This window comes from Cupressus sempervirens, chromosome 3 (assembly GCF_028749045.1).
Source record: "Cupressus sempervirens isolate cs-2001-9-10 chromosome 3, ASM2874904v1, whole genome shotgun sequence".
In the NCBI taxonomy this organism is placed as follows: Eukaryota; Viridiplantae; Streptophyta; class Pinopsida; order Cupressales; family Cupressaceae; genus Cupressus; species Cupressus sempervirens.
In genome coordinates, this window is record NC_143120.1 from 490,879,940 (window position 1) to 490,890,324 (window position 10,385).

Here is a 10,385-nt window from a genome sequence, read left to right on the forward strand (position 1 = left end):
CTTAATTCAACATCCTTTTCAACACTCACAGTATTATCATATTGTAAAGAAAACACACTCCTACAAAACTAAAACATTGCAAGATTTGTAGCATAGTTTGTAGTTTTGTAGATCAAACCATATGCAATACATCTATGGTATATAATTTTGCATTCAAAATAATGAGTTCAGGATAATCATCGAGAAAAATTTAAGTTCAAATCTACTGCTACTATAGTGATTTGTTTTTCAATAAAGGTTCAATTTTTTTAAGTGAAACTATGTTGATTTCTTGAAGCCCGACCAAGACATTCATGATGGGATTCAAGAAATCAACACATTAAGCATCTCTAGTTTCCCTTGAGCAGAGCTTGAGTTGGTCTATGGTGATACCCTCATCGTACTCTGTCATCCAATTTTCAAAATGGGTCATCAATTAATTTCCTCATTCAATTCACAGCCGCTATAGTACATGTCCCACCATGCCCCATCCATATCCTATAGATTAACACCCTTGACCTGTTGATTGAATGAGTTTGCATACCTTACAGTTGAACAAAACAAACTCAATCATTGTTAAAACAACAAGCTATTAAATTTATAATCCATAATAATGTTGCTTAAGTAATTAAAATATATTAACAAAATTTTAAGTTATAGAAAAAGAATCATAAACTCATAATAATCACATAGTTCAAAAAATATTTATGTCGAATGTGAGAAAATGAATCTAAAGCCTTGACAAGAATACATAATACTTACTTCCTTGTCAGATCCAGCTACCTCAAGAAGACATCACCATGTTTGATCAGGTCATATTGAACATATTGTATTATATTGTTCGCACTAATCCATCTTACTTTCATTTGCCCACAAAGAAAAGTTTAATACTTCAAATATGATTTTTTAAAGAACCTGATGAGTTCCACATAACTATGGTACTCTTTTGATTCTACCCTATGCTGGAAAAATCTTAACTTCTATACTTAGGTGACCGTGAGACTAGTAGGATTTTAAAATTTGTAGGGAAGATGCTTATTACTATTTCTCTACAAAATATTCATATTCACGTGGATATGTGTGACAATATAATAAAAAAACGGTTCCAGACCTACAAAGTGACATTATTTTCCCATCTTCTGGTGCATATCCTTTATGTCTTTGACTTCTCCTCCTCCCATCCAAATTAAGATTCTGCCACTTTGAATCAAGAATGCACATGCAGTTGTGTTCCATATGCATGGACAACAAGTGGAGTTGAAAAAATGCACCACGTTTATATTTTTTTTAGTAGGTCTATAATTTTTTTAATTTTTAGACCATTGCGAATGTTAGAACTTTGGCTGTGATGGCCGAGTGAATGCATTTAGCAAGCCAACAAATAAAGTCTTGATTTGCTTGAGGACATTACCCTCAGCTATAAGAGTCAAAATTACAATGTTTATGATGGTCTATAACTTAAAATACCTAATTAAAGACCTCTAAAAAAAATGCAAACCTATTGCATTTTTCAACTCCACCTAATGTCCTATGCATATCAATTGAGATTGCATATTGAAATAGGATCTCCTTCTACATTGCTTGAAACCAAGAGATTGAGATTGACACAGTTAACATCTAAAACTAGCATCATATTTACTACTACATTCCTATTGAAATACAAGTTTAAAAAAACCCTTCAATTTACCCTACTCCAAATATTTACCGTTAAATATTTAATGTTTGTCAATTTATTAAGCCAAGAGGCTTTCCACAGTGGTAGCAATCTTCAATGTAAACATATTTCATTTAAAAAAAAAATCGACGTTCATTTACTTGTCACAGAAATAAAATAGAATCTTAACAATTAAAATCTTGAAAGTTGCATGCAATGGATAGTTTAACTTAATATGAACTGGTGCGTTTTTCCTTCCACTTTCCAAAATATGGTTTACAATCTTCTTACGATTATCCTACGAATTAGAGCATAAAAACAAAAACTAAAACATTTATTAACGTTGCTTATTTTATTGCTATGATTGTTTTTATTGCTATAATTTTCTTTAATTTATACATTTCATGTTTGGATGTGCTGAAGTAAATCATTTTCTAAATTTGATTTGTTGGGATTTTTCAGTCTCATAAAACTAAGAAAGAGTTTCAAAAGTTAAGATTTTTATGTTTTTTTTTTGGGATAAATTTAGGATTTATAGGTATTAAGGGTAGTATATATAAAATAAATAAACTTATACTAATTCTATTGAAATTGGATACCTCAGTTTATTTTTTTGTATTAAGAATAAGGAGTTCACAAAATCATCTAAAGACCACCGAGAGTCAAAGTATCAGAGGACCAACCCCAGAGAGCAAAAAAGTCGAATACTATATACAACTAGATCAAAAAGCAAAAAAGGACTGAATCATAAAATAACAGCTACTGCAGCACATCATCAAAGGTGTCCAACCCATATCACCTTCCATCCAGACCAAATTCTTCTAATCTTGAATCTGCTTTAGCATGTAAAACATCTCGCTAGTAGTGTTCTGTGGGTTTCTTTTAATTTCCTTGCTGATGCGGTGGACAATTTGGTTGAAAGCATGAATATTATTTAGGTGCAGCCTCCAAAAGTAACCATTCTTAACTTCATTAGCAAAGAACGTGGCATCCCCATCCTTAAGTAGTCTTTTGAAATTAGCCTTGTTGACCTTCATAGTTATTTGAATCTGCAATTTTTTTTTGAAATAAGTGAGACTTCGAAAAGACTCAGTAAGCAATCTAGGGACATTTTGAAAATTTTCTTCATTTTTGCACTTCCAAATTTGCCACAAAATGTTCGCTGAGAGAATATCCCAAAACATGTTAACCTTTTTTTTAGCATTGTAAATAAATCCAGTAATAACTTCAAGAATATTGAAAGAAGCAGGGATAGAAATACCAAACATCAACCAAACCTCTTTAGCAAAAGAGCATTCAAAGAAAATATGTCTTCCCATTTCCAGGGTTCTGCAAATGCTGCACAAATTAGTATCAGAAAAAGAATTCCCAATAGGCAACTCATTAAGAATAAGTAACCACTTGAAACATTTGATTTTAGGATCTATAGAACTTTTCCAAATACTGTCAAAAATCTTATTACGTGAAGGAACATCTAAGTTAGCATACCAAGTATCATTAATATGCCTGATAATATCATTATTGCTATTAATAATAGAGTAAATGTCCTTAGCTTTAAGCGTGGAAATGATAATATCGCCAGGCCACTTGATTTTCAGATAACTATTAGAATCAACATGGCAAATCGTAGGAATATTCCTACTAGCCTTGACAATCATATTATACATTTTCTTATGAGAGTCAGAAAGATTAAATTTAAAATTTAACTCATCCCACTGAATAAGTCTATCATTCTCAAAAATATCAATAAACTGCTTGATCCTAAGGTTGGCCCAACACTTGGTGGAACAACCTTGAGTAAGAGCAAGGGGCTTATTACCGACCTTTAGGTTCCACCAAATGGACCTCTCACCATGGAGCATCTTATCATCAAAAAACTCCTTATTCTTTATGAATTTCCTAACATGGTTCTAGGCCTTCCAGATAGACTTAAATACAACCGAGCCTTGAACAATGATAGGAAATTCACTACAAATAAGATCAGTGAGAGGGAGATTCTTCCATAATTTAGCATTTTTAGGATAACCCCTTTCAATATTGTTACAAATTAGCACTCTCCAATGGTCATCTCCCTCCAAGGCATGAAAGATCCATTTGGAGGCCAAAGCAAGACCACTTAGTCTTAGGTCTTTGAGCCCCAAGCCCCCAAAGAGCTTATGAACATGACACCAACTCCATTTAATAGAGTGAGTCTTATTATTTCCTTTCCCATCAGACCAGAGATAGATCCTAATAACCTTTTGAATTTCCATAACTTGGTAATCATTAAACATCCAAGCCGAAGCATAGTAAATATTATAAGAGGAAAGAATCTTTTGATAGACTTGTAATCTACCAGCAAAAGACAGAGACCTATTGTGCCATTTATTCAACTTATTATTAATCTTGTCCTTAACCCAACTCCACATATCTCTTAAAGAAGGATCAACAAAGAAGGGAATTCCTAGATATCTAACAATTTTTGAGGGACCTCCCCACTAGAAACCAAACTTACTAAACCAATTAGGAGGTTGGTCATTCCATCCAAGACAAATAGATTTGGATTGAGATAACTTAGCTCCATAAATCTTATAGAAAAAAGAGAGCTTATTGATCATAGCAACAAAGTTATCCTCATAAGCTTCATGAAAAATAGAAGTATCATTAGCAAACTGACAATTGATAAGAATCTTATTGTTAAGAAGGGTGATGCCTTTGATGACAGGGGATAAAGTCTTGTCTCTAAGAATATAGAAAAGGGCTTCAAAAGCAATAACAAAAAGGGCAGGGGCAAGTGGACAACCTTGCCTGATAGATCTTCCCAAGGGAAAAGGGGCTGAGAGAGAACCATTAATATCAATTTGAGAATGTGCATCTCTAAGAAGCATCCTAACAATGTCACAAAAGAAGGAGGGGAATCTGAAAGTATCAAGCATCATAATGATAAAATCCCATTCAATTCTATCATAAGCCTTTTCAAAGTCCAACAGAAACATAGCAACATTTTGATCCGAATGCTTAGCCCAATTAAGGGCTTCCCAACTAGTAATCAAGTTCTCAAGGATATATCTTCCTTTAACAAAACTAGTTTGCGTAGGGCAAACAAATTTAGGAAGAATAGCTTCCAATCTTTTAGACATAATTTTGGCAAGAATCTTGTAAGAAACATTTAGAAGAGTTATAGGTCTCCAATTCTTTAACAAAGATTTATCTCCCTCTTTAGGGATGAGCTTAATGATTCCAAAATTAATCTCCCTACCCAAAGTACCAGTATCAATAGCTTCATTATAAATATTAAGTAATTCATTGCAAATCCATTTACTGTTAGCTTTATAAAATTCCACAGGTAACCTGTCGGATCCTGGAGCTTTGTCATTGTTAAGTGAATTGATGGACTTCTCAATTTCCTCCAAAGAAATAGGTTGTTCAAGAAAAAAATCATCATTAATCAAAATTCTTTTGGGGATAAGATTTATACACTGATTCTCAAGAGTCCTAGCTTCCTGAGAATCCTTAGAAGTGATAAGATCTTCATAAAACCAAGCAAACTCTTTTTTAATAACCTCAATATCATAAATCATTTGATTATTAATAAGTAATTTATCAATAGTTTCTTTAGCCTGCTTTTGTTTAATAAGATTGACGAAAAATTTACTACCTCTATCACCAAACTGAAGCAAGTGAGCTCTAGAATGAATTCTAGCTCCTAAAGCCTTCTAGTGTTTATGTTTTCTTAAGGCGTTCTTGGCATAAGCCAGGTGGTGACAGAGATAGGGGTCATCCACATTATTTTGGATGGCCATCTCAACATTGTAAAAATTATTGATAAGCCAGGATTCCTTATGTCTGTAATCCTTGGCCTTCTTTTGGCCCACCATTCTAAGGAGATTCTACCAGGCAGAAATATCCATATTCCACCTATCAATATAGGATAAAGTAGGATACTAAGACTCATTAATAAGTCTAATAATAAAGATAGTATGACGAAGTACGGCTCTAATACCACTAATGTAGATATGCTCTGATACCACTGACGAAGGTACGCTCTGATACCACTGACAAAGGGCCACACCACCCTTACCAACTCATGACAAAGAATGCAACAAGATCTCTCAAGATCCAATCCAAACCCAAGCTAGCCCAGATCCACACTCTGGTAGAAACCTCTGAGATCTCAACTTGTGCTCGCAAGCCACCAAGCAACCTCCTTGTTTCTAAACCGCAGTCACTAGCTCTTCTCAAAAACCTAATCCAAGATCCAAGTGTAAACTGCCTCACATTCGACGCTCTGTCTACACACTCACAAGTCCACCACAATCCTGTTGTAAACTGCCTCACATTCGTCACTCTGTCCACAGACTCAGGAAAACTCACTCTTCACTTCCTCCTTCTCTTTCACACCTTGAAGCCTTCCAAGCTTTCCAAGCTTCCACTTCTCAAGTTTCTACTTCTCAAGCTTCTCTTTCTCGAGCTTCTACTTCTTGAGCTCCTTCTTGAGCTTCTCCTTGAGCTTCCACTTCTCAAGCTACTCCTTAAGCTTCCACTTCTCAAACTACTCCTTGAGCTTGATTAGAAATGCTCATATGCCTTGCTTAAATAGGCACTTACCACCCAATACATGACTTATCCACAACCTTCTAGAAATCCTCCACAACCTTCTACAATATTCATAACTTTCTAGAATTCTACCCACACACCTCGATAAATGGAATGGCAACCATTTATTTTTTATTTTTTTCTATTATGCCACCTATGCACCTCGAAAATAAAAATCCTCATTTCCTTTCTTTCTCCTTTTTATTTTTTAAATTATTTCTCCTCTAATTTTTGTCACTTTCTCTCTCCTCCACAATTTTTTTAAAATTTTTTTTCAACTTTTTTTTTTCCCAATAATTTTCCCATGCAAGATGCTCCTGCATCATAGTAGCAAGAATATCCTCATCTTCCAACAGGCTAGTATTGAGAATGAATTTATTATTAACACTTTTACTACATGAAGGGAGACATCCAAGCTTAACCGAAATATAAATAGGATGATGATATGAAAGAGTAGTGGGAGAAACTAGAACAAGGTTGTTAAGTTTATCCGAGATCATAGAGAAAAAATATGATTAAGATAAAATTGATCTAACCTAGAATAAATTCTAGCCTAACCTTTCTAGTAATTACACCAAGTATACCAGAGACCAGGATTATTGTTCTTGTTCCCTGTTAACAGGTCAAATAGAGATTTAGAAAGTTTAAAATTGTTCCAAGCAAGTCTTTCCCACTCTTTCCTAGAGAAGGGGAGACCCCCCATCTTATCCTCTTGATGTTCTATCATATTAAAATCACCTCCAAACATCCAAGGGATATCTGGAAGCGAGCAAAGCCAAGACCAAAACATAGATCTTTCATTATAATCATTGGCAGTATATAGAGAGTAGATTCCAAAATCCATATTATTATGATTAAAAATCAGCCAAATAGCTCTGTTATACGGAGAAAAGCCAAAGCTCTTAATTTTAGGTCCCCATATAGGGTTAACTAAAATCGCAACTCCTCCTCTCCCTTGAGAATGATTAGTACAAAATTTGATCGCATCTTAATAGAACTGAAAAAAAATTTAACCACAATTTTTCTATCAAAACATTCAAGTCCTCTGATATTCAAAGAAATGCAATTCATTGTGAAAGAGTTTTAGGGATGGATGCCTTAGAAACAACATCCTCCATAGGAGAAGAATTGTTTGAGAAATTCTGATTCTGCTTTTTATTATTCTTATTTTTTATTTTTAGAGCCAAGAGGTCTCCCTTTTCTCTTTGCCATGAGGATATCCTCACTATCTGAAAGCAAAGGAGAAACCACATCTTGTTCTACGGGCTGATTGGAAACAGAGGTCGCAGGTATGACCTCAAAGAAAAATTCATCAAATATTTCTTGAAAATTTTTGATAGGCAACTTCGGGTTGTGGGTATTTAAGGCGGGGTGAGATACCTTAACGGTTTCCTACCCAACTAGATTGACTAAAGGGGGAGAAACCATAGTGGCTTCTATCACAACTTTATTAACCAAGGAGGAAGAGGACTTTGTAAAGTCCTACAATTTTTCTGTAGACTTAGCAGATGAAGGAGGTGGGACTATTTTTGAGGCAACATTATTCTTGGTAGACCTATTTTTCCTCTTTTTAGTAACTTCCTGAAAACCAACGGCATCCACCATAACAGTAACAAAAGCATTACTAAAAGAGGGAACAGGCAAGGGGGAAAGAGGCGATTGTGATGGCGTGAGGGGGGAAGGCGAAGGATTAGTTTTAGTGGAGGAAGAAGGAATCACTTGAGTGGGGGTAGGGTTAGTCACCAAAGATGGGTTCTTTGAAACTTTATTCTTGATGATGGGATAACTTTTCTCAGATGCCCCTCTTTCCTACATAAAAACATGCATTTAAACCACCTAGGGTTTCAACCTGGCAAGAAATCTTCTCCTTATCAATATCCATAGAGATTTCTTTGGGAAATCATTACTAGGTTTTAGGGCAATAAGAACCCTAGCATCAAGATGGGGAACCAACCTAGCCGATTCATCCATTTGGATAAATTTTTCAAGAGGTTCAACCAAATAAGGGATAAAACACCACAAAAAAGGAGGTATGTTCTTAATGAGAACCCATTTGGGGGCTGATAAAGCAACTATTTTATCTAGATTGGCATTAGCGTTCCATGCTAAGGCTCTAAATGTGGTGTTACCTACTGTCCAATATTCCTTCTTTAAAATAGCAACTTGTGAATCATTATTATTAAAGAAAACCACAAAGAGGCCTTTTTGTATTTGCCTACAAAAAGAAATTTGATAACCTAACTTAAGATTCCAATAATTATGAAACCAGTCATCTAAAAATTTCCTTGCTGGAACCTTGTCAATTTCTATAACAGAGAAGAAAATGGCAGTGTTTCGTAGTCTTTCATTCTCCCTTATTATCTCAGCTAACATTTCTTGGTTCAGGCTAACATGAAAAGAAGAAATGTCTCCATATTGCTTACCATTTGAGTTTTCATCATTTGCAGATGAGGTAAAACGGGCTCTAGAGACAATCACCAGAGTCGACTTAGCAATTGCCTCAAGGAAGGACCTCGGCTTACCTCCTGCACTGTTGTTAGATTTTGACACATTGTTAAGATTATTACTTTGAACATTGTTTATGATCGCAAGAGGGTTCGTGTTTGGCAGTATACGCTTGCAGAAGCATTAAATGGAGAAGCGTTCGAAGGGTTTGAGGGAAAGGAAAGATCACACCTGTTTAGGATGTTATTTGGCGGATCACAATTAAGAGAGCTCCCATTATTCGCCACCTTGCTAATAGCATTGCCTTCAACGAATGCCACCTTGTCATTGCTGTGGTTGTCGAGATCCGATGTGATGCCAACAGGATCTGCCGATGGGTCACCATCAGGCATCCTTTAGCCGAAAAAATCAATCACCAACAATCAGAAAAATTCGCCTGCAAAATTGCAGACCGATTTTCAAATTTTCGAATTTTTTCTCCCTCAATTTATTTTTTAAAAAAAATTGAATTGAATTTTTAGATATGCTAATTTACTACATTCCTATTGAATGTAATCACATAGGCAAGACATATGAACCGTTTTATAGGATTCCTCAAAGAAATGTGGTCTCGTGGCAAGCCATGAGTGTGGGATATGGACAAAATTGATTTGTTAAAAACACACGAAGTATTTGATTTTCTAAAATACTTTACCGGTATTTGATTTTCTGGATAACTGAAATCCCTCTCCATGCTCTTCAGACAGCGGTCAAGAGGGTTATAGAAGATTTCAGAATCTGCATAAATTATGTCCTGCTGTGTGAAAATGAGAAAAATGGTCAGCGTTCGGATGAAAGTAGCGGAATTTTCTTAAAAGTCTCCCTGTAGTTGAAATGCTGATCTGATAATATCGGGGTTTTAAGGCTACTCTAGGCGAGATCTTTTTGCAAATTTTTAAAATGAAATAAAACACATCAAAACAATAATCCGGCTGCGGACAGATTTTACAAAATAAAAAGCATAAAATCCATGGCAAGCGACTTACCCGCAAGACTATGCACAAATTGTGTGGTACCGTCATAATTGACGATGAGGAAAAAAATGGCAGAATTTGCAGGGAAGAATTACAAGCTTTACTTCAACAGTTGTCTTTTTGGTTAAAAGAGGTAAAGCTAAACCAATCTTCCTACAGCTGCTGCTTCATTCAATCTATTCACAGAAAACACAAAGTGGATCTGCAAATATCAGAGATTTGTGTGAGAATTACTGGATTCCGATTGGTAAAGCCCACGCAATATAGCCTAATTACAGAGTCCTCTTTCCAGATATATTTATCCCACATGCGGCACTGCATGCGTACAGGAAAGAAAATGTAGTATAAATTTACAAGGAAGAGACATTTCAAGGCATACCTTTCTCGGCCTTTTGGCTAAGATCAAGTGTAGTATCTGTTCTTATCAGTTTAATATCTGATACGTGGCTCAATGAGCCACACGATATTAAATTAATTTCTTGAGGGGGAAGTCTCAACAATGGTAGCTTGCTGCCAGAGGCGTCGAGCGTCGCTTCTGTATTGCACTACAGCGGAAGCCCGGCGCACCCCACACACCCAAAGCAATTCACAAATTAATTTTATGACTTTGTTGATAGAATGAATGAATATCTTTGCCATTTGAGTGTTCAGTATGATTTGATTTTAGACCAGATTATGATTAGATTACGGGAGCTGTTTGGTTATAACTATTATATCAG

General features: G+C 35.3%; 1 non-coding gene across 1 annotated transcript; it reads left to right on the forward strand.

The window, feature by feature from the left end:
- The first annotated feature begins 10,041 nt into the window (after window positions 1–10,041).
- Window positions 10,042–10,238, forward strand: LOC149567314 (U2 spliceosomal RNA). Its single transcript, XR_016363143.1, has one exon. It is a non-coding gene; the product is annotated as a U2 spliceosomal RNA (small nuclear RNA).
- Window positions 10,239–10,385: the final 147 nt, after the last annotated feature.